This window comes from Thermobia domestica, chromosome 3 (genome assembly GCF_964235325.1).
Source record: "Thermobia domestica chromosome 3, izTheDome1.hap1.1, whole genome shotgun sequence".
Taxonomy (NCBI): domain Eukaryota; kingdom Metazoa; phylum Arthropoda; class Insecta; order Zygentoma; family Lepismatidae; genus Thermobia; species Thermobia domestica.
In genome coordinates, this window is record NC_137456.1 from 18,671,644 (window position 1) to 18,698,210 (window position 26,567).

General features: G+C 36.9%; 1 protein-coding gene across 2 annotated transcripts in view; it reads left to right on the plus strand.

Moving 5' to 3' along the window:
* The window catches only part of Dus1 (Dihydrouridine synthase 1), a 314,851-nt gene that overhangs the window by 80,243 nt on the left and 208,041 nt on the right, over positions 1-26,567 (plus strand). The window contains exon 3 of one of the 2 annotated variants that reach the window (XM_081750530.1): positions 2,308-2,345. The exons of the other annotated variant lie outside the window; for it this stretch is intronic. The gene's annotated coding sequence lies outside the window, so the exon portion shown is untranslated. The remainder of the gene's footprint in view (positions 1-2,307; positions 2,346-26,567) is intronic. 2 annotated transcript variants of the gene reach the window in all.

The following is a 26,567-nucleotide window of genomic DNA, read 5'->3' on the forward strand; positions in this document are numbered from 1 at the left end:
TGAACTCGCTAAACAATATTATTTTACATGAAATACCGTTATCATGACTCACTTATCTGCTTTCGATTTCCAACCATTTAGAAAATCGGCATTTATTTTCTCGTTTCTAAATGGCTACACAAACAGAAAACTACTAGGTGACTCGTGATAACGGTTCCTCATGCAAGATAATATTGTCTAGCGCACTCTTGTTCTAAATTTCGATTATCTTTTATCTATTTGAAGATATTACATAATTACTGTAAAATTAGCGGTATTTTAGTTTTGCAATGATTACGCTTCTTAATCTCAAAAGGTAGAAAGATTTCTGTTACTACATCTCCTTTCCCAAAGTACTTGTAAACATTATCTTGTATATTTCATTCCAAACATGGCATCCTTTGTCAGGGAAGATTCAGAACCATCTATTTCATGCTCTTACTACTTCACGTAAGTAATCCGTTGTTAGGGGAATTTAACAATCCTGTATAGGATTATTAAATCATATTAGAGATGGTGTCCTTCAGACAAGAGTGTTATTTGAATACGTTATGTTTTGGAAATGAACTTATGCCAATAAATGTTTTAGAAATATTACAAATGTAAGTGGCGTGCATATTTCTGAACCGTGACTTTGTCGAAAAATACTGACTATTGAAAACCGTAGTACCTACATGGAACTGGTCTCTCAAAGTTAGTTTGAGTTCAGGGAGGAATACTGAACATATGTAAATATACATTGTTGGTTGTAAATGTGAAAACTATTTTATAGATGTTTTCTAGTCAAGAAATCTAGAGAGTATTGTGAGAGTTAGCTTTTGTGAATGTTCATAATTAAGAAAGAAAAAAAAAACATCAATTTGATGTATTATTAAACTGTGATCATACTTTTTTCTCTTCTAGTTAAAAAAAAAAAAAAAAAACGTAGTGTTACAAAGTTAGACTTGTCAATAAATTGTATATTTTGTTGTGTCAGTGTGTGGTTTTGTTGTGTTTTCTATTGTTCATAGATGATATATTATCGTTGACATATATTAATAATGCGGCTGTGTTTTACCACAAAAGTAAAGCAGAAATCCTGTGAAATGGCAGAGTTTATAGTTGAAAATGGTTTTGTAAACACTGTACACTATGTTAGTGTACTTTCTTTTTTTCTTTTTTTATGTAAAAAGTGGTTGGTACCTCATGTTTTAATGAGGATTTATGTACTGTAGAAAATATGTAATAAATTGTAACTTTGTCATCATGTACTGTTTAATATTTTTGGGGGGGAAGAGGGGTCAAACGATCCAATATATTTTCAGTCAAAAATTTTCTTCTAGGCCTTATATCTGGAGAATTACATATAGTGAAGCCAAACCCAAACTATCACTTAACTAAGTATGGTGTGCTTATTCCATAGAAAATATGAAAACTCGATTTAGGGGCCGTTCAAAAATTTTGTGACCCCTGATCCAAAAAACTAATTATTGGCCAAGATCGCAATCATTTGGTGCATTTTTTTGATCATTCGTAAAACTCTTGTTTCATTTATTTACTATAATTGAAGAACTACTAGTAAATACACACTATCTTCTTGTAGTGTGTGATAGTTTCGAACGCTTATTTGTAATATTAACAAGACATTTTTATTTAATTTTGTTTCTCGTTTGACTTAAGTTTGTCCTGCGAGTTAATTGAAATTGAATGCCGATATACGAAAGGATATCTGAGAAGAAAATTGTCTTGTTAAAATAAAAAATAAAGCCACTTGTCTCTCGTTGAAAAGCACTGTACTTGTACCCGTTAAAAGGCCCCATCACGGCGAAATTAAAATCCCGCTGATTTTACAGTAATTATTTGATATCTTTAAATAGAAAAAATATAATTGAAAAGTGGAACAAGAGCTCGGTAGACAATATTATTTTGTATGAGATACGTTATCACGGCTCGCTTATCTGCTTTCGATTTCCAGCAACTTAGAGAATCAGTATTTATTTTCGCGTTTATAAACGGCTGCAAACGGAAAGTTACTAGGTGACTCGGGATAATGGTACCTCATGTACAGTAATATTGTCTAGCGCGCTCTTGTTTCACATTTCGATTATCTTTATCTATTTGAAGATATTACATAATTATTGTAAAATTAGCGGTATTTTAATTTCGCCAAGATAGGACCTCTTAAGTGGAATATAGTAGGGGTAAATTTTGTTTGAAATGTTTGATTTTTTTTTTTTTACTTCAAGCTACAATTATTTCTATACAATACTTTCATAACTTTTAGAAGAAAGATGAGTGGTGAGAATTTTGTTAATATTATAAAATATTTCTTCCTTTTTATTTTTACAGCGGATCGATTCTTCTGAGAGCGGATTTACCCAAGCTTCGTAAGTACATATTTAGAAAATATTAGCCGATCTTGAATTATTTGAGAGCTTTATCCTGAGTAGACCAGCCGTAGTTTCTTTCCCATTGGTTTAAGGCAAGATCGTAACACAGTCACAACTGGCAAATAAAAGTGTCGGGGTGGAGTACTTATCTCTGCTTTGGCCAAGTACAAAATGTATTGCTTATTAGGTGCGCATTTCTTATTAGTGAAAATAAGCACAGGGGAGTAAACAATATTTATTTGTGTAGTGCACTTGCTACCTTAATCTAACATTGAGTGTTATGATGTATTGTTTATCCAAATTGAAAGTACCGTAACTGTTTTCAAAATAGCTCGATTCTTCTGATTGGTGACTTCAGTGTGTTTGGAAGCTGGATTGAAGAAATGGTTAAGAATTAGGATTAGATCTACCAATTGTACAAGAAACTGAATAAAGTCCTACCTGCTGGTCTAGTGGCTAGCACGCGGGCCTTTAATACACGGGGTTCAGAGTTCGATTACCAGTGGGAGAGCCTTGAAATTCGATGCATTACGATGTTTCGGATTCCATCTTACAATATAGGTCCACGTCTCATATAGCCTCATTGCCGAAAAAGGACGCTAAACTCCGAGCAACCACGAAATGAGTAATTGTGGCTACAGGTATGACTGATAAGAAACAGTTCATGATATTAGGGGGAAGAAACGAAAGAACCAAGGACATCTCACAGCTTGAGGTCGCTCCCGCAATTAATCACATTATAGCCATTTTCTTTCTGATTGATTGAGAGTTTGTCTCTTCTCAGCAGCGAGACTGTACGAAAACCAAAGCTACTTGCTAAAAGTAGACTCGAATTGTTATTTAGGGTTTTGAGGCTTTATACTTCTTATTGGGAATCGAACTCGATTCTACTTGTATAGAAAGCTGGTACGCTGTGTATCTGGAAATAACTTAAACACAGACTTTTATCACAATTGTATACTCTAATTAGAGAAATAGTAACATTCACTTTCAGTTGTTTTCATTTGGGAATTTTTGCAGGGATTTCGAAATACGAGGAGTGTCAAAATGTTCGTGCAATCACCGTGAAAACACCCTTCCTCTCCCTCCCTAGAAAGGCACGAATGCAGAAGCGTGCCGTCAAGGTGATGCTTTCCGTTTTCTGGGACTGCGAGAGGGTCATCATGACAGATTACCAACCACTATTACTAGTACCTATTATTCCCATCTCCTGACTGAGTTACGAGAGGAACTGAAGGAGAAATGTCGTGGATTGATCACAAAAGAGGTGCTGCTGTTGACAGACGACGCACCTGCTCATTTCGCCCGTGCATCCATGATGAAGGCAGTGGAATTAGGATATTAAATATTCTCCCACTTTCATACTCACTGAACCTAGCACCAAGTGACTTCTTACAAGTGAAGCGTCCTCTCAGGGAACGCAATTTTGACAGTAGGAATGACGCAATTTCTGAGGTTGAACTGTGGCTTCAAAGCCAAACTGTAAACTTTTATATAACGGGCTCTCGGAGAGTGAAGAACTGCTGACAAAAATGTGTCGCTAGGCATGATGACTACGTAGACAAGGACTATTATCATTATAGTATCAGAGTTCTACCTAGTGGATTTCTTTTAGGTGATTGCACAAAGTTTTGATACCCCCTCGCAAGTACAGTGAGATCTCTTTGAGGTGACTACCCAAACTTCTCAACTAAAATATAATGTCTAGAAGAGTGGTTCTGTTGAAATGGGTTTAGTGATTTACGTACTAAAGATTTTGAGATCAGGAGCAAAACTCAAGCAAAGGAGGATGTAATGTAATTATAGAGTCTCTCCTTGTTACTGTTGTTTTTTGTTGCCAGAATAATTTTTATTTTAAGTGCTGTTTGTTTCTTTGTTAAAGTTTAACGTCTTTTCAGCACCGAGGCTCGAATGAAACGTGGATTTACGATTTAAAGTGGGTTCCGAACCACCGCAATGCATTCAGTGCTCTTTTAATGGGAATCGAACTTCTGGGACCCTGTGCACCAAAGTTACTTTGTATTAGAGACGGAAGTGTTAACGAGTATAAGATGGTATCACTGATATTATCATCTTCGTCACAGGTCACTTGCTTCAACTGAGAAGCTTCAATGTTTCACGGTCTTCCGCTAACCTCTTCGTCTTCACGTACGGTTTTTCTGTTTTGATATCGTCCATTAATAGTAGTTTCCCTAACCTCCTCTCTCTTTTTCCTTCTATCATACTGCCTAGCACGTCCCCTAGTGATACAATTCCTACTTAGCTAACAGGGTTGACTGGTTTAAACCAGCTGGTTTAAAAAAATAAAAAAATAAAATAAAAATAAAAATAAAAATAAAAATAAATAAATAAATAAATAAATGATGTAAACCAAAAAACGAAAAATATTCGTAAAAATGTAACTATTCGTAAAATCTTGATGAACACACATTTGTAGGTTATCACGTTTCACTCCCATATATTATTCGTACTATATTCAGACCTAAATTCCCCATTCATTACTCAAAGAGATTATATTACAAAAGCAACTTTTTATGTAACTTTATGGATGTATCTTTTGTGATTTTTTATAGTTTGTCATTATTGTTATTCAACCAAAGGAAAATTCTAAACATTGTTTCGTTTTAATAATGTTTACTATTGATAAAATTCATCGAAATGCCGTACGTTTTTAAGGAGGGGGGTCATACAAACCCCACGAGAGGCAATTATTGAAATCACAAGAATCTTTGGTAACTATTTATGTATAAATGGGTCAGACCCAAAGTGGACTCAAATAATTCGTATCTTTATTCATTTTTCTTACTCGCATGCAAAGTAAGTCGTTATATTTCTTTAACTTGGACTAATAAAAGTCGTAGTGAACTGACTTGGACTAAATTAGTTCTTCTGTGCTCTGTAGTACTTTGAAATTGTCCATATGTAATTCTGTATAATGGTTCCACTTGTGCAATTGTTTATCTTTTTGTCCTTCTGAAATGACTGTTGACGATTATATTAACAAATATATAAAGATCAGTCCAACGTATTTTTTTTTTTTATCAGGAATCCTTCGTGAGTGAGTCGGCAGACGTATCGCATTTGTGGCCAATTAGTCCCGGTTTCGAGTTCAAATGGAGGACAATTTCTCTTGGATGTAAGCCGAGAAGCGGTTTGGATTAAGCTTATGTGACCCCTTCTAGCGTAACCCGGTTGTTGCATACTAACACCAAAGCGAAACAAGCTTATTTCTGTCCATATGTGATATAAATACATAGAGCAAATTATTTAAACCAAAAAAAAAAAAAAACTGGTTTAAACCAAAAAACCGGGTTTAAACCAAAAAATCTGTTTTTTTTTTCAATAAAAACCATGGTTTTTGCCAACCCTGTTAGCCAATATCTCAACCAGTTTCTCTTCCTCCTCTTAGTAATACCTAAAATGATTATTTTTTCCTCCAGCATTTCTAACACCCTCTCATTCGTTTTCCTTTAGACCCAGCTAATTCTTTCCATTCTTCTCCACACCCACATTTCGAAATTTCCAGTCGTTTTTCATCATTTTTGCGTAATGTCCATATTTCTGGCCCATACAGTAAAATACTTCACACGAAGCATTTTATGAGTCATTTTCTCAACTCTTTGTTCAGGGTTGCAGAAAATAGTCTTTTTCTTCCTCCTAAAAATCTTCTTTCCCCCATTCCTAACCTTGCCTTTATAAAGGATCCTCTAAATCAGTTTACAAATACCACAAGCAATTACTTTATTAATGTAAGTGCTTAAGACTCGACTGTATAATTACTGGTTCATAGAAAACAAAGAAAAACATGTTCGAAGACATCGGGATAATTGTCAAATTTACAGACTCGCAGGATACTCTACAAACGCTACCATAACTGGAACAATGCAATGAACGATTCAAGCATGACGTTCTCCAGCCAATATTTCCAGCTTTATTTCCGGTGGACTCTAAGAAATGTGCATCATATGGAACTTGCAATCGTTACGCTTTGTGTTGGCCTACATTATAATTAAATACAAAATTGTGATCTTTTTTTCATTTTCTGAACAAAAAAAACTTCATGAATAACTAAACTAAACGTTTAAAAAAAAAAAAAACAAGAAACCGTATTGTATAAATACAAATGTAATTTGTATACCGAACTATCCTTTCATTACGTATCAACGATACTGTTTAGAACCGCAAATGCTACTTTTGGAATCTTTCACTTTTGTTGTCATCGAAAGTAACGAAATAACTTGACTCATCCGTACTAAAAGAAAGAAAGAAAAATCATCCCTTGAGAAAAAGATGGTCACCGCATTTGGTCGTATTTTAGAGAGCTGCCACTTTTTGAAAATTCTTTACTCTCTAGTTGATGCTCTTCGTTTCGCCACAGAGGAATTTTCCTGGTGAAAGCAGGATTGCTGGTTGTCATAAGATTATTGCTTAGGGACATCGCATCGGTCGGAAGCGTCATGCTTAACTGCCTTTTCCAAGAATCTTTCGACGAACTTAAAAAAGAAAAAAAAAAGAAAAAGAAAAAACGGATTTGCCCGTGTGCTTCATCAGTTCGTGTCATTTAACGTAAGCTACTTGCGTACTGTTGAACGACATTATAAGCATTTCACATGACGACGATGGCGAAATACGAAAGTGGTCGTCATAATGACGGTAAAAGGAAAATAAAAAGAAGAAAGTGACAAAAAAATCGGTGATTGTCGGTAGGGAGGAAAAGATGGTCGGCTTAAAGCTTGTAATACTAAATCCGTTCCAGTAAAAATCAGTCATGAAGTGGAATGATCTGCTTGAAAATGTGGTACTTCAGAGGAATTTCTCAATCTGTGGCTTCCCATCTTCGTTTATGCTATGGGTATTTTAACCAAATAAACACTGCAATTATCCAGATAGTAGAAAACTATGTTAGCATATGCTCAACGTGGCAAATCGTTTTATACATTTCAGTATTAGCCACTATGTTACTCTAATGCAAATTATATATATATATATATATATATATATATATATATATATATATATATATATATATATATATATATATATATATATATATATATATATATATAATTTTGTAAAAATGAAATGAAATATTTCAGTTTAACGTCCCACGCATATGCCTGTTAGGCTAAAGAAGACCATAATTAAGGCAAGTGAATGATGATGTAAGAATTATTGGAATGAGAATGTAGAAGAAGTTGGGAGTACCCAGAGAAGACTCACAGACACGATGTGTGTTCACTACAGCCGGTAGCCAGTCCAAAAATGTAGGGGGGCGGCTGAAGTTAGGGGGATTTCCGACCCAACCATATTATAGTTCATCATCGTATTATATAGTTCATTTGCAAGCCTGCCGTGAAAATTTTAGGGGGCCAGCAAAAATTTAGGTGGGTTCTAGACACCTTGGATACGGGCCTGGTTCACTATCAACGGTTGGGAATCGAACCAGAGATCCCACGCACCGGAGGTAAGCGCTCTACCACTGAGCTACCGTGCCCACTGTTTTAATTTTGTATTAGAAAAAAAACAGTACAAAATAAATATAATTAAAAAATACAAAAAGATTCCTAATATTGCATTTAATAATCATTTTTGTCTATGTTCAGAAAACTGCGAGATGGATTTAGAAAGCAATGACTCCAAGGTGATACCTTTATTTGTGTTTGACGGATTGTCATCATTTTTAATGTCCGTTTCTCGGATATACGTGATCAGAATCCGTACTCTTCAAACCTCACTAAGACATGTTATTAATCTACAAATACAATTTTCGTTAAGTTACAGTGAATAACATAAAGTGTCTATGCTTTGTAACCTTTTTTCGATCATTCCTCGTATTATTATCTCTCTGATGAAGGTAATGACCTATTTGCGAAACCGTTACAAATATTAGTAATACGAGGGCTGTCCAGAAAGTCCCAGACGTTTTGAAATTTTAAAAAAAGTAACAGAATGAACAAACCAAATTATATTTAGAGGCACGAGTTTTTCGCAATGTGCGATAAAACGAAATGCATCAGAATTAAGTAATTTTCAGTTTCTTGACATTTTATGATATTCTGTGTGTATTTTCATTGGTTTCCGTTGCGCGATAAAACGCGAAATTGGCAGTTTTGCGCGAAATTTCTAACAATATGCGATATAACGCGAAATTTTAGAAATATGTTTTCATTATTTTAAAAACGCTAGTTTTCCACTGACGGAACTGTAGAACGTGGCATGAACTGTGCATTTTGGTGATTCGGACACGGCTTATGGGGAACATGTTACCCGTTAGTTATCACCATCGCAACTGCATAGGGAGTTCCGAAGTGATGATTGTTTGAAGTTTGTTGTAAATACACTTACATATGTGTGGCTTTCAACAAGCAATGCCAATTGTGATAGTTTTTTTTTTTTTCAAGTATGGGGTGATGATAAGTGACAAACGTACAACAATGAAGGGGAAAATATGGAAACATGTAACATGCTTATATTGAATGCTTAAATGTAACTTGTGCCTATGTGTTTTCAGAGAAAAAAACTTTCCTACTCATAGTAAGTTTACTTACTGATTTTCTTTCAGTTTGATATGAAAAAAATATAATTTTCTATAAATAGACAGTGTCAAGTGAAATATTTAGTGCATTTTGTTTTTAGGTAATTAATGGTTTATTTTTATAGTGATCTATGAATAAAAGAAACCATTGATCAGAGAATTCTTTTCCACAAGAGCTACAAAATGCGAAACTTTATTTGGAAAATGCGACAAAACGCGAAATATGAAAAACGAAACGCGAAATTTTCAAATTCTTTTTGCGAAAAACTCGTGCCCCTAATTATATTATATACATTTGAAGGTACACTCTTAGGCTATTTTTCCATATAATCGCCATGCAAATTAAGGCACTTTCATTCCGTAGCACAATATTTCCAATACCGTCGCAGTAGAAAACTGCCGCCTGCAATTTCAACCACTGGCTTACACCGACATGCAGTTCGATGTCAGTATCAGTATCAAAGCGTTGTGTAGCGAGCCATGTCTTCATCACTGGGAAGAGGTGGTAGTCATTAGGCTGTATAGTGGATGATCGAACACCTCCCATCCAAGAGCTCTCCCGTACGCTTGGCCGTGTGTGGACGTGCGTTGTCGAAAAAAAAAAAACACTTTCACTTATTATCCCATGTCCGTGCACTTCACACAGTTGGCGATGAATTTCAATTTGTCTTGTGTTTTTCTTGCCAACAAAAACCGAAACACGGAACGCGCCTCACAAGAAGCGGGATTTTCTATTGCAGTGCACATTGTAACACGTCACAGAAAGAACAGTAAGAGCGTCACATTCCTGGTGCTACCACAGCTGAATGCGCACTGAATGTGACAACGTTCTGACACCACGATGGCGACTCTAGCCCCGCCCATTGCCGCAATAGGCCAAAACGTCTGGGACTTTCTAGACAGCCCTCGTAATAAATGTTTGGTATGATCAGATTTTACATTTATTCAAGAGGTACACAGAGTACATTAAAACAATTTAGATGTTTTGAATTACACAAAGATTAATCGAAAGGAGATGTCGGGAAAGAAACTGACAAATGACCTTAAATTCGTTAAGTCACTTGAGAAATGCTCCGTATAAATTGTAGGAATCAGTATTTGAAAAGGACTAAGATGTTCATTATCTAAGCTAATGACTATAATCATTTGAAGTGTTCCGCCTACTTTTAACCCTCGCTTCAATGCTTGTGTTTTTCCTGTCCATTCCTCATTAGAAACAAGCGTTGATGGTGTTCTACAAGCATTTGCTAAAGAGCTACAAGCTACTTTGGTGGCAGTTTGAGCATGCAGAATGGAATCCCGGTGGCTGCCTTTTTCTTGTCAATCGATAGATGACGACATCGGAATCTTAAATGCGTCGTAGGTTGGCAAGCAGTATTGATACTCAGAGACCGAGAGAGACGTTGCAAAACGAAGAAGGAAAAAAAAAAAGGACTACTCGCTTTGAGTCTTGTTTTAACATTTGCATACATTTGCTATCTGCCACTACAGTAAGATAAATACCATCAAATGGGGAACTTTGGCCGTTTCTTTTCTGTTTTCCTTTTGATACGTTGCGCTTTTTATGTGGAAAACTCGCTGTAAGTGACAGTTCGATGTGTGTATATAGGAGTAACATGAATCCTTTAGGAATTTACTGAATAATCGTCACATTTGTTACATATATCATTGACTCTCTTAGAAGCTGTAGAGTCTCTCTTCCTAGGGATGGCCAGAACAGGTTCTTGTTGGAACCGGTTTTCGGGTCTGAACGGATCCGGTTCTAGAATATCCGGTTCCGGAACCGATTTTTCGGATCTAGGTCTGGAACCGGTTCTTCGGATCCAGGTCTAGAACCGGTTTTTGGGATCCAGGTCTAGAACCGGTTCTTGGGATCCAGGTCTAGAACCGGTTCTTCGGATCCAGGTCTAGAACCGGTTCTCAAGATCCGGTTCTGGAACCGGGTTTTCGAATCCAAGTCTGGAACTGAAACTTTGTGACGATCCCTACGCTAAACCCGAGCTGTTGGAAGGCTGCGAACAGTGTGCTAGATAAAATGGTGGAAGCGACAGGCAGGCGCCCAGGCGGCGGCCGCAGTCTCATTTCGCTAAATAAACTGGGTAACTGGCAAACTCAATGGTTAAACAGGCAAACTGGCCAACTCATTTGGTTAAACACCCACTGGTGGACCAAAATAAAAACAAACAAAAAAAAAGACACTGGTGGTCCAAATTTTTTTTCTGGGGGCACAAGCGAGTCTGGGCGGGGAGGGCACAAGTGCATGGTCCTCTTTGCAGTGTTTTCAAGGTGAAATTTGTGCCTCCTTTATGGGTCTTTGGGGGGCTTTCGGATCCAGGTCTGGAACCGGATCTTTGTGGCCATCCCTACTCTTGACAAATACTTATAAGTCGCAGGAAAGCCAAAGAGTCAAAATTTATTCCTGATGAAAGCATTGAAAAATGACAACTTGAAAGGAGGACGAGGAGAAACCGGATTTTACAAGAATTTTCCGGGATATACACGTGCCAGTAAACCAGTAAAATATATATACATTATCCTGCCCGCTAGTTTAGTGGCTAGCACGCGTTTGGTGCACGTGGTTCAGGGTTCAATTCCCGGTGAGACAGCATAAAATTTGATGCCATTACGGTGGTTCAAATTCAATCTTAAGAGTCTTCATCCCGGCGAAATTAAAATACCGCTAATTTTACAATAATTATGTGATATCTTCAAATAGATAAAAGATAATCGAAATGTGGAACAAGAGCGCCCTAGACAACATTATTTTACATAAGAAACCGTTATCACGACTCACTTATCTGTTTTCGATTTCGAGCCATTTTGAAAATCGGCATTTATTTTCGCGTTTCTAAACAGCTGAAAACGGAAAGCCACTAGGTGACTTGTGATAACAGTACCTCACGCAAAATAATATTGTCTAGGGCGCTCTTGTTCTATATTTCAATTATCTTTTATCTGTTTGAAGATATAACATAATTACTGTAAAATTAGCGGTATTTTAATTTCGCCGCGATAAAGACTCTTTAACTGTAGAGGTGTGATCAAAAAGTACGGTGACTAATTTTATTAGAAACAAAGTAATAAGCTTACATGGAATTTGACTTACAATCTCTTTCAAACTACTGTCCTTGGCTACCAATGCACTTATCCCAACGTTGAATCCATCACTGGAAGTATTTCTAGAAGTTCTTCTTTCGGAAGGATGTTTAGCCTCTCTGTTTGACTCTCTCTGTGTCAGAAATGGTGTCAAAACATTTTCCTTTAAAGCACGGTTTTCATTTGGGGAAAGAGACAGAAATTGCATGGTGCTATATCTGGAGAGTACAGCGAATGTGGACAGACAGGAATATTTTTTCGGCAAAAAAAGGCGCGTTTTCATGGTGAAGAAGAAAGCCATTTGCCCATTTATTTGGCGGTTAAAATGCTTTTTACAGATACATACGAGATATTCTTCAGAAAGTTCTCAAAAAGTCATTCGCCTATTTGAACAAATCATTTGTGTCACTTTTTGTACGTTTTCATGTTCTTAACGTCGAAGGACGTGTCGATCGTTGCTCATTTTAAGCCGACATTTTGCCGCTTTAGAATCGCTCATACCAGTTATAAATAGTTTTCAGGGTCACCGCTTCATCGCCATACACTGTTTTTGACGTTTCGTGGATTCTTTGGCACTTTTTGCAGCTTAGAACAAAACTTAATGATGGCGCGCGTCAGACACTCTTAACACGTCCTCAGTCTTCTGCCTCTGGAACATGTCACAACTCGTTCAAACTCGATATTAACTGTACCAAAGGTTTAGGCTACCGGACTTACTTCTTGAAATGGATACAACATCGCTAGATGGCACTGTGCAACTACATTCACCGTACTTTTTTAATCTTACCTTGTATATAACCGAAGCACTTGGCGTAACGGTAAGATTTGTGGGCCTAAGCTGCTCCACACCATCTGTTAGCGACTGGGGGAACTACTTCCAACCTAGCAACGAACGCGTCGCCCTATCGCTAACCAACGTATCGGGAACTTTCTAGACTTATATAATGGCCGTCACGTCTTTTATTCACGTGACTCCCCAGGGTGGATGCCGAAAGTTGGGGAATCGAACCCGGGACCACGCGGATATGAATCCAACGCTCTAACCACTGGCCTACGCTGTCCCCATGATCATACCTTGTATATCCATGTCTTATATAGCCTCGGCGCTATAAAAGAACGCTAAGCTTCAATAAATCATTAAACAAATACGTGCACATTTTTTTTAAAACTGTTATAGCTTGTCGGCATTGATTTGATGTCTGAGACACTCGAACAACTGCATTTTTATAAGCTAAGTGTTGAGATATGAAGTCGCCCTGACATGTCTGGTGGGCAGCGCTATCACATCAACCACCCCTTTTACAATATCTTTGAAAGTTCCTCTCAGGCATTCCGGTAGATGGCAACAGGGAATACCGGAGGGTATTTAAGCAAGGAACAAGGTGAGTACCCTCTCTCTTGGTCATCACGCGGAAGAACAAGGACATCCGCAGAGATGAGAGCAACCTTGGCATCTTCCTCAAAATGGCTGAAGACATTTATGGAAGTAAGCACTCTTGCATGCTTTTGGTCTGCATGCAAACTTTTGGACATGTTTGCGAAAACTTGACGGAAAGTTTTTCTTGTGTCAAAATGATAATGAATAATGGCATTACTGTGTTCAAATGAGATGCCTGGATTCTCTGCTATCTTTCTAGCAATAATGCGTCGGTCTGAGAAAATTATTTCATGCATCTTTTCAATTGTTTCGGGCACAATCACTGTGGAAGGCCTCCCAGAGCGGGATTTGGTCTTCAATGCCAAAATGTTCTGTCCTAAGTTGGACAACCCATCTCATTAACAGTGGCGTAGCACGAGGAGTTGACCCCCATTGTTTGTTGTATCTAATCATGAATAGTCTTCGCAGACTTCCCCTGGAAGAAGAGGAGCTTGATGACTGCTCTAATTTTAACAATATTGAACTCCACTTGCTGAGCTTCACTCCTCTCTTGCAACAAAAAGAGGTCCATTAGTCCCAGTGCTTTGATCTTGGGTCACAAACATATACTAACATGTAGCTTTCAAACAAAACAAAATTTGTTGAAGTCGGACTGAAACGGGGCAAGGCTAAAGACTTCCCAGTACTCCCTCGTATCCTTTAGCCTGATTCATTCCCATTCTGCCTAAAGACCCTCCATCACTTTATAGACAATATTTTCAATGATCTTATCTTTGGAGACAGGAAATTTGATGCAAAGAGGGATTTTTTAAAAAAGAAATGCAGCATCGAAATGCTTGACTCCTAGCGTGCTTTTATGCATTTCGAAACTCGCGTATATAATGGATGTAATAACGAAGGTAGAGACAAAACTCAAAATTCTGACGAGACCGACAAAATCCAAGTGACAGAATAATAGGAGTATATATTGGGTCTGCCAGTGCACACCCTATATGATCAGTATTTTCCTTCAATTGTTACACGACGTATATTCTGAACAATTTTCAATTTATCTGTAATTTTTCAATTTACTGAAAAAAAGGTGTTTTTTTTTTTAAAATACTTAAAACCCAATAAAACGTAATAATGTTATAATAAAAGGACAGATTGGCTAAAAATGATTAGTTTTTTTTTAATGCTGCGCCTATAATTCTATCTCTTGAATTTTGTTCGTTTAGTCAGGATTTTTCTTGGAGTTTGTCGTGCATTCGTAATAATATGTTTGTAATTCTGACAGATTCTGTAAGAAGAATAACTATACCTGCAAGTTTCATTATACATTTTAGATGTTATTCTAGTTGTTGTTCTCGGAAAAATTTCTATGATACAATACTGTTATTAGCATTGTTATTCGCTTCTACTTTAGTAAAGATGAATGAGATCTTTTAAAAAAATAATAATAACTGCAGGGAAGTGAAAAATTGATTGACTCAGTTGTAAGAAAGCGTTTGACATTCAGGCACGTAGCCAAGGGGAGGTCCGACCCCCCCCCCTTCGAGACCAGAAATGAAAAAAAATAAGGAAGGATAAAAAATTAAATGAGAAAAAGAAGGATCGCGTCTTATAAGGAGATTTGTATTACTTGAAATACATGGTGGCGAGATAACCTGGAAGAGTCAGGGAATTTGAAATTTCTAGAAAAGTTACGAAATTCTCAGAATTTCTAGAAGTTACGGAATTTTCAGAATTTCTGCTACTAGTCAGGGGGATTTCAACGGAGATTTCAAGCTTCCGAAAGTATAGTACCGTTGTGTATCAACGTGGACATTTTTAATCATAAATTTTCGTCATCGCATCCTTGCAGTATCAAACATGTTATTTCAAAAACAATTTTCTACTGCTTCTTTAACCTATCATTGGAACAGACAATAGTTGTCGGAGTAATAAAAACAAAAATTTATATGGAAAGTTCTGTTAACATTTGATTCAACAGAGAGAGGAACGCAGATGTTGTAAAATATTTTACAAGACATAATTGAATATGTTCTTTTTATAATAGTGAATAATATGTACTTTTGTAATAGTTGGGGTCATAATGAAAGGAAAATTGTTAATTGGAATGAACAGAGGAAGGATGTAAATATTGTAAAATATTTGTCAGTACGTTTATTATTATTATTATTATTATTATTATTATTATTATTATTATTATTATTATTATTATTATTATTATTATTATTATTATTATTATTATTATTATTGACAGTTTTTACTCGAGATTTCTCATAGTTTGTTTTTAAAATACTTACCAACATATCCTCATTTTATTGTCCTAACAAACCAATATATGTTGATAATAAAGTAGTTTAGATTGATCGAGCTCCTGGACATTCAGAATTTCATGTCACGCCCCCCGCCCCTCCCCGTTACGAAATCCTGGCTGAACTAACCAATATATGTTCCAGTAAAATAGTTTAGAATGATCGTTCCTCTGTTATGATGACCACAGTATTTCGTGTCACGGACCCCCCCCTCCCTTCACGAAATCCTGGCTACGTGCCTGTGACATTGTAACCGAAACGAACACAAAACAAACGAAATCTACGTTAGCAGTGCTTAGCACTTCGTTTTGTACTCATTCAGTATTTTTAGTTCTTTATTTAGTATTAGATATGTTTTTTTTTTTTTTTTCGAGAAGACCAAGTAGAACAACGTCAGAAATTTATGATGAGACTTGAAAACATAGTTATTCTTCTTACATAATCTGTTAGAACTTCTAAAGAAAACATCTTTAGAAAAGAAAACTTCCTGCACAGAACTCCCCGTCTCGAAAGATTAGTCAGAACGGGAAGACACCCCTTTAGCCTAAAAAGCATAATCATGGGACGTCTAATCAAATATTTCTTTTCTGTGTATATATATATATATATATTATGTGAACGAAAAGAAGGACGTACCATTTTGAATGTCGTTGCGTGGCGTCTCTCGAAGTAAGACAGAAGAGGTCATTAGGTACTAAGACAGAGGTGGGATCTTCAGTATGGTTGCAATGGTGTGGGTTTGTGGCTTATTAAGAGGCCTTATCACTGCGAAATTAAAATACCGCTAATTTTACAGTAATTATGTGATATCTTCAACTAGATAAGAGATAATCAAAAAGTGAAACAAGAGCTCCCTAGAAAATATTATTTTAAACGAAATACCGTTATCTCGACTCACTTATCTCCTTTTGATTTCCAGCCATTTATAAAATCGGCATTTATTTTCGCGTTTCTAAATGGCTGCCAACGAAAAGCTACTAGGTGACTAGTGATAACGGTACTTCATGCAAAATAATATTCTCTAAAGCGATCTTGTTCCACAGTTTGATTATCTTTTATCTATTTGAAGATATCATGCAATCACTGTAAAATTAGCGGTATTTTAATTTCGCAGTGATATAGCCTCTTAAGCCATGTCTTTGATGTTCCTATCAAACACATAAAAAATCGAAAAATATACATATGATGTAGTAGTGATAAGGAAGACCATTTTGTTTTATTTTTAACAAATAAAAATTGGGTATATGTTCTTGACAAGTATATCGTACATAACGCTTTTTCGTAATTGGATATGATTTGGTGCGTGAGGAATGAAACGTACTCTACTAGGAAATAGATTTTATCCGACCGGATGAGCATCAGTGGTAATGTATGCACTTCTTCTCATCCAGAACAACTACGTTGAGGAGAAAAATGAGAGTTTACAACGGAAGTGTCAGTGCTGATAATAGATTGTCTGTTATATTCAGATAAAAATACGTAGTGATTCTGTTAGATTTTTTTTTCCAGTTTTTCCCCTTTTCTAAGCAGTTTCCGTTCTTTTTTTTCCCCTCCCTTTTCATTCGAGATAGATAATCGTTTGAAGAGGTGTTCAACTCGAGAAGTGTCAGACTCTGATTGACGGTTGGAGGTCATGTTCTCTTCTTTTGAAGCACACTGGTTCTTCCCATTTGCATGAGTTCTAATCGATAGGTGTAGCCGTTTCATCATTTCTCCCAAATGAGAATTGAATTAGCTTGTTGAATGTAATTGGATTGCGATCTTTTCTAAATGGTCCCACCCGGAATAGTGGAATACCGCTGCTATTAGCTTTATGATTGCTCACTTTGGGAAAGCCACTTAATGTATTTGGTTGACATTCAGTATTATTCGTTACGTTGTTTTAATACAAGGGGTGATCAGAAAGTAAGGTTACAAAGCCTGCAGTGAAACGTGTATATATTATTTCATACAACCAATACAGCCAACAGATAGTACATACATTAGGTTATTTTTCAACATAGTCTTCATATCAGTTGAAGCACTTGTCGCATCGTGGGATGAGTTTGAAGATTCGCTCCTCGTAAAAATCCTGTCCTTGTGTATTTAGCCACGTTGTCACGAAGTGCTTCTCCTCCTCGTCGGAAGCGAAACAACTACTTCCTACGCACTCATTCAAGTGCGGGAACAGCTAAAAGTTGTAACGTGATTCTTCCATTGCCCTGAATCAGCTCTTCCACGCGAGCGGTTTTCAAATCTGTTGATGCCGTGCTGAGTCCGCGACTGTGCTCCTCGTCGGTGAAGTTTTCTCTACCAGCCGCAGACTTTCGACACCATCTTGCGACATGCTAACGAGACATACCGTCTCCGTAAACCTGTACCAGCTACCGGTGAATTTCAGCCGAGGTTACATGTTTCGCTCACAGAAATCGAATAACTGAACGAACTTCTTCGTGGGATAGGAACTAGTTTTCCAAACGAGTCGCCATTTGTGTTTACGTACACATAGCACTATAGGTGGCAAGTGGCTAAAACTGCACAGTTGCTGACTACATGTATTAAAATTTCCGCACACTCCTCATTCCTCTATAACAGACAAAACTCCAGAAATAGCGACCTTGAAACCTTAGTTTCTGATCCTCCCTCGTAATTCCGAAAATGTAGGGGCATCGAATTCCTCTTTTCCACTTGCTAGGAAACTACTCTGTCACTGACACTGACACTAGTGGTTCCCTCTGCTTACATGTTAATATCGGATTTCGCACAGTTACAGACCTTGCATGTAAACCTTTCACATGCGAGTATAGAGAAGAATGGGAACAATTACGTGGGTTGAACTTAAAAAATAATGTGCAGTGTGTTGAAAAAGGAGAAGAGAACATTGAAATTAACAACTTTGAAAGTACTTAAGAAAAATGGTTAGGACAGTATCTAAGAGACTGAATAGTATTTTGAAGGATAAGATAAGCTTTCTAGTAGAACGCTTCCCCGTGGAACAGTTGTTAACGAATTGTCCCTAATTCTATTCCTTGTGGGGGTATTTCACTCAAATACAATCCCGTGTAAAGGTTCGGATCCTACTTTAAATAGCAGGTTCCGTCTCATATAGCATCGGTGCTATAAAGAGAAGTTAAACACAAAGTGACGCACCTTGATAATTACGTTCCTCTCACAATCGTATCCCCTCAGTTAATGCAACATCATTTCTCTGAATATGAGTTGAGTCCATCATCAGTGTTAACCTACATAAGCAGTACACTAGACTTGACATAAACCTTCCTTCTTGAAAATGACAATGTTTGAGTTATCTGTAATAAAAAAAAATACTGATTTCAAAAGGCAAGTGTTCCTAATAATTATTATAAATAACCAATTTAGATTCTTACCTTAATGTCACAGCTGGTCTCTCTATTGCATGAGTATTGTATTTTCTCATTTTTGTGCCATTCTGATTAAATGCACATTTTATACTGTTACACAGTTCGTCGAACGAAAATATAGACACCCTGAAGTAGCTGAGAACTTTTCATTCATTTTCTTTTAGTCGACGGCCTGTAAAAAGAACGTTCTTCCAATCTTGATCGATTTATAGGATGAATCTACATTATTCTGTACTTTTTTTTTCTTCCAGTTTGTCGCCAAGATTCAACCTGTAGCTTCTTTGGCTCTAGCATAACTGCCATTTTGGTATCACGATCTTTTGTGCGGCTCAGAAGTATTCAATGCCTTCACACTATAGGTTCACATGAGCGGCTTAGAAGATCCTAATGTGAAGGCAGCTTGAGAATGATAGAGACATGATTTTTGTGACAAAAGTTATCATTGTCTATGGAGATATTTTGAGAATAAAATTAATGAGATATATCGTGACGTTGAATTTTAGTAATGGTTTGAATGACCAGAAGTGTAATTCACAAAGTTTACAAATTGCTTATAATCATTTGCGAAGAACAGAAAAAAAGAATTTATCTTAGTAATTCTTATTGTAAATGTTTAGTAAGCATCTATATTTATCGGATTGGACAAAAACTACATGTTGTTTTGCAGCGTTGACAGTTGTAAAGTCTCCTTTTTTTTACGTATTCGGTAATAACACATTTTTTTAAAAATAAAATAGCGCATTCTGGCAACAATGTTCCAGCAAAAATACTACCTAACGTGTAACTTATACTGACACGTGTTGAGCGATGTGATTTATCAATTTTCCAGTTAAGATTATTATTTAAAGTATGTGTTCATTATGCATTACTCTGAAGAAACTGTCCCTTACAAGATACCTTTTATAGCTTTGGAAGTTCTCTCTTGGAGTCCACCTCATGAAAACATGAATATATTGTCTTAGGATATAAGAGATTAAGAATAAATTACGTAAGGTATACTATTGTCAGTGGCGTATTTAGGGGGAGGGCTTCCGGGCTTAAGCCCCCCCGAAATCTTACTTACTATAGTAAAGTATATGAAATATCTTGCAGAACTTTCACATTTTCAGGCAAAGCCCCCCCGAAAGTTAGCAAAGCCCCTCCCGAAACAAAATCGTAAATACGCCACTGACTATTGTTATTGTAGTTTAAGATAAAGGTTGTGCTGCTATATGAAAATACAACATATACAAAGATTTTTTTTTTTTCATTCGTAACTACAAAATTATTTTTCCTCTTTGGAACTACTGTATGTTCTTACGTTAAATTGACTTCCCCAGAATAGAATGTTAGTAAAATCTTATCTATATCCCGATTCTTGTCGTCGTCTACTCCATCAGAGTAAGATATTTGACATGTTTTCTCGTGTAATATACATATAGCTTTTCTTAGCTTTGTGGGTAGACGGGAAACAAATATATTTCGGATTGTATCTGTTCATTCACCTCTCTTCGGAGCCTGTGATCCTTGTTTCTTTCTCTCCCAGAACGCCTGACTTCGCCGCCACCTTCAAAGCAACGAACTTTTGTGGGTTGCAGGTACGCCAGGGTGTGGTCGCTTCTGTTACGAAAGAATGCTTTTCGCTTTCTTTGCTTACTCCAGTAATTTTATTTATGAAAAATAGCTTATTTATAAGAAGGTTATGGTTACGGTGTAGCTAAGTTAAAAAAAGATTATATTTTGTTTATGGTGTAAGATACCTATATACATATTCTTTAAGGGAGTTTCAGCTTTCCTAGGTATTTCTAAGCAAAATACAATAGAATATCACGTTCTGCTTTTTTTTTTAAAAAAAAAAAATCGTTCGCGAAAAACTCTTTTTTCCCATTCTTTAAACCAGTGATTCTTAAAATGTGGTCCGCGGACCCCTGGAGGCACTTGAACATTTAGCAAGGGATCCTCAAATCAAACTAAATTTTATTTAACTTAATGCTTAGTATTACGAAATCTTTCAATTCAGAGTTCCGCTAACATGTCCTTAATTAAGGATAAGGGAGGCGGATGATTAAGGCAACTGAATGATGATGAAAGAATCAGTGGAATGAGAATGTGGGAGGAAACGGGAGTCCCTGAGAAACCTACGGACACGATGTTGTCCACCACAAACTTACTTGGTCGCGGATCGAACCAGGGACCCCATGCACCAGAGGTAAGCATTCTACCACTGAGCCACCGTGCCCTTCATTTCCTGTCTTGTGAGCAACACTACTCGAATGGTTTAAAGCGAACAACCGATGACAATTTTTAAGTTTGAACAATGTATCGTCAGCACACTTTGACTACCATCGCTACTATTGCTAGTTTTTATGATCGAAGTTCAGTGTCTCCAATTCGTCCTCACGACGCTCGACATTCAAGTAGGTCTAATGACCATACCCAGCGGTGCTTAATTTCGATGCTATTGAAACTAGTAGACCAGCGATGCTAGTCTGTCGCCTTGAAATTACACAGTCACACACAGAAAATAAATGAATCAGTCATTTCGAAAAGCCCATAAAACCACCAAATAAATTGTTGAGAAGAAAGAAAAAAATGAATTGCAAACTCGACGTGTACAATGACATCGATGTTCTTCAGACAATAGTTTAGGATATGTAACATAATGTTACCAGACAATTGGTCTTTTCGCAGAGGATGCACATTTCTTTGCATACGTCTCGACTTTGCACTAAAATGAAAATGTAATGGGGATGGACATACGGCCTTTTCGCAATGACTGATTCATATGTTATGAGTAGCGGACCCCAGGTTAGAGACCTATACGGGCCAGGCTTGGGCGGGCCGACTCTGCTATTTCTTTCGGCCGGGCTGGGTTTGGGCGGGCCGACACTGATTTCTCTTCAGGTCGGGCCGGGCTGGGGCCGATTAATTGCAATTCTTTAATAATTATTGATTTCGTTAAATGATAATTAGAATAAAGGCAAACGTTGAAGAAGTGTGCCCGTAAAAAATGTTACAAAATAAAACTTTTAAAATTTATCGGGCCCGGGCCGGGCCGGGCTTGGGCCAAGAATTTAAAAAAAACTTATCGGGCCGGGCCGGGCTCGGGTTGAAAATCTCCAAAACTTTTTGGGGCCGGGCCTGGGTACATTAGGGCTGGATTGGGATTGGGCCGAAAAATTCGGCCCGTGCAGGTCTCTACCCCAGGGTATGGATTAGATGTATTTGTTATGCCTAATCCAAATTTTCAGACCCCAGTACGATTGACTGTCAAATTTTTTTATGGGCGAAAAACGAGCGATTTTGACTAGGGAGAACACACGTTTTTTCGTCCATAAAACATAATTGAGACGGTCAGTCATTCTGAAGTTTCACAATTCGGCGTAACAAAATATAATGGGATCCGCTTCACACAACTTTTATGTTTGTGTTGTGTTTAGCAAAATTATTTTCGTCTTTGTTCATATTATTATTATTAACAGAAACAACATAATGGTAGTCTTAGGAATTTACAGAGAAACCATTTGTTCGTTACGTCCTTTGATTGATGGTTACTGTTCAACATGTAACTGTTGCTTGTGATGTAAAGCCAGGAGTCTGGAGAATAGGAGAATCAAGGAGAAACCATGTCATCTGTCAGGAACACTTAACAAACGCTTTTCTTCCCCCATCTCTACAACTACCATTGATGTTTTTGTTTTCTTTCTTTCTTTCTTTTCCTTCTGGGCGTCGTTGAGCTTTACTCTGACAGCTGTTGCCTCCGCAGCTAGTCTTTTGCATCAAAAGACACAGCGAGCACCAACTGTGCTTTATGGTTTAGTTTTCAGTTAAATCCGAGTTGGTGTTCGCACGTAGTAAATGTCTTGGTGTAATATGAACTTAATTTTCATTTCATTTGCATTTTGAGATTAAAGCATTCGTCTTGTGAATCTCTAAGTTCAGATATACATATTTTGCATCCAAATTCTTTTATTCATTCTTTCTTCTTATTTCAACGGCTCGGTATATAAAACTTATTGATGGAGCCACGGTAGCTTAGTGGTAGAGCGTTCACTTCTGGTGCATGAGGTCCTTGGTTCGCTCCCAGCTCGCGCTAAGTAAGCTTTGTGGTGGACAAACATCATATCCTTGGGTTTTCTCGGGGTTCTCCCGTTTCCATCCACTTTCTTCATTTCACCATTTCAATTCATTTTCTCATCATCACCGTTTCCTTTAGGTTAGCCGGCATAATCGTGGGACGTAAAACTTAATTTTCATTTCATTTGAAAACTTATTGATAATCCTTTATAATGCAAGGAGTCCGAGAAACTTGCGTCTCCGTGATTATTATTATTATTATTATTATTATTATTATTATTATTATTATTATTATTATTATTATTATTATTATTATTATTATTATTATTGTTATTGTTATTTACGGAAAGGCACTAAAATTCTCAAGTAAATGTTAGTTAAACGCTTCTACGCATAAAGCTCCGAAAGTTGTAAACCTACCAGACTCCCTTCGTGACCGAGTAGCAAATGTGTGTGGATGTGGTTCTGAGCTCAATTGCTGATGGAGAATGCTTGCGTGCCTCGAATATAAAATCGAGTAATTGGTGTAGAATTAGGATTTAGATTTTTGGGCTTTCGCCAACTATAACCATATTAATCCTTCACGTTATGAGCGTTGACGTTCCTTGGCGATCGCACTAACCGATGAAAGGGAAGGAATAAAAGATTGGAGGAGGAAGGAGGGTACTTCTATCTTAGGTACCATCCCGGCATTTGCCTGATATGAATGAGGGAAATTTCGAGTCCCACAACTTTTTCTTTCCTTCTAGGTCGAATACTGTATCAAGAAAACGCTGAAAAACATGTTTAATTATTTTAAATGAAAAGTCTAAATACCCAATTTCATTTCTCTCACTTTAAAGAGTTCTTATTATAGTATTACAACCGCCATTAGTATATCTTATTACCTTCTTCCATGTCGAATTTTCAAATGTCCTTCTTGGGTTTTCTTGGGGTACTCCAGTTTTCTACCATTTTCTCATTCCACCAATTCTTTCTTCATCATTTTCTTGCTTTAATCATAGTTTTCCCTTATTCAAAAGGCCATAATCGTGGAATTTCATTTCATTTTCAAATATCCTTCCTTGGTGGTACCTTACGTCATGAATCGTATGTCATATCCAAATTTCAAGTTTCTAGCTTAAGCATTGCGCCTAGGCGGTGATCAACCAGTTAATCAGGACTTCTTTTATATAGGGAGATATGATAATTTTTATATGGGGTTATTACAAATGATTGACCCGATTTCATAAATTCACAGTATTTTTTGGATAAAATGTTACTAAACTGTGTAGACGTATTGAAAAAGTTAAAAAGTTTGTTTGAGTTGCAGGTTCGTTTCTAATTTCAGCCACGAGGGTGGAGCAGTGAGCATTTATTAAGATGGCGACAGGCGCAGAGACGCTGTTCGAGTTTCATTCAGATTAATCTGTTATAACAGCGAAGCGACATTTCCGAACGAAGTTGAACAACGATCCACCAACTGTCTAAGGCCACGTTTCCATTTTACATGAATCTTGTAGCTGTCATAAAAAGGACCTTGCTACCCGATCTTTCTATCTACTGTTTAGATTTTACAACTTCTTGAAAGCGAGAAAGGTATTTCCACCTGTGCAGCACTACACTAGTAGACAAACAGTGAACCTTCTCATTAAAAACGTGTATTTTGGTGCACTCCCCCTCCCTGTCCAAAAGAACCCGTTGTTTCGGAAGCGGCGAAATTGGTTTTTCCTTTATGTCAGCTGGAGGACGATAGCAGGTAGCAAGCAAGACGTCCGAGAATGTTGCACACTGTTCAACTCCTTGCAAGATGGAAAAAAAAATGTTTTATGACCCTTTCAAGACCATGTGTACATGGTGAAATATGATAGGGTTTCAAGATTTTTTTTTTATGACAGCTACATTTTCTAACTTGGCAACCCAACTTAAGAGTCTTTATTCTGGCGAAATTAAAATACCGCTAATTTTACAGTAATTATGTGGTATCTTCAAATAGATAAAAGATAATCGAAATGTGGAACAAGAGCGCCCTAGACAATATTATTTTACATGAGAAACCGTTATCACGATTCTCTTGTCTGCTTTTGATTTCGAGCCATTTTGAAAATCGGCATTTATTTTCGCATTTCTAAACAGCTAAAAACGGAAAGCCACTAGGTGACTTGTGATAACGGTACCTCACGCAAAATAATATTGTCTAGGGCGCTCTAGTTCCATATTTCAATTATCTTTTATCTATTTGAAGATATTACATAATTACTGTAAAATTAGCGGTATTTTAATTTCGCCGGGATGAAGACTCTTAAGTGCATTCGGCGCTGGTATGCATAGTTTACAGCTTCAGGGTGCCTCTGTAAGAGGAAATCAAGTGGTCGGTCTACACTGACAGAAGAAAAGGTTGAGCACGTGCAAGTGAGTTTTCCACGAAAGCGACAGAAGTCGACGAACAGAGCAAGCAGAGCTGCTCATTACACATGCACAGCCTACCGTTTGGAAGATCTTACGGAGACGATTAAAGCAGAAAGAAGCCTTTCCGCTTGCAATTGCTGCAAGCCCTGGCGCCTGATGACAAAGTCAGACGCTTTGAACTTTGAACATAGTTGCAACAGCTTTAGAAGGAACTTGATTATCGACTTGACATTTGCAGAACTGATAGGGGGCACATATGGAGCACTTGTAATATCACACACACACACAAAATAAATCTTTTTTAGTTTTTCAATACATCTGTAAAGTTTTGTGATAATTATGCCCAATAATAACGCTACAGTGAATTTATGAAATCGGTCAATCATTTGTAATAACCCTATATATGCCATTATAATGGTGTTCTACTAATTTTCATTTTCCTCAACATTGTCATCGCATTCTCCAAATTGAATATGTTAGTTTAACGTTGTTTTTTTTTTTTTTTCGTAACATAATAAAGAAAATAGCGTAATTTCATTTTAAGATGTCTTGTGAGTATTTTATTACAGATTTCTATAGCTTATTTGCAATATCCAGGAAAGTGCTTTATTATTATTATTATTATTATTATTATTATTATTATTATTATTATTATTGCTTTATATGTTTTATTATGGTATGTGTCTTGTCAATTAGTCTTGTCAACAAGTAATGACAAACGCTTTAAGAAGGCATTATAGTGAACTGTGACTATTGTGTATCATAACATCTCCTACGGGAAAAATGAAGGTGCAAAAATAAAACCTTGTTTAGGGGGTTTAAATTGATATTGGAAAACGCTTTTGTGGTTGGTTTACAGCCAGCTACAGGCCTGCTTCTGATGTTTTTCATTCCCGTCTCTTTCTCTTTTCTGTTTCCCTTTCACACACAGACAAATCAAAAAGAGGAAGGACCGATGAAAGAATGAAAGGAAAAAAATGCTGTGAAAACGTGTTTCCTGGTGGTCGTGTATTTGACGCCAGCGGACCTTGTTTGTTGTTCTGGGGGAGAGAAAATTAAAACCACAACTAAATACGCTGCAACCTAAATCATGATCTACTGACGTAT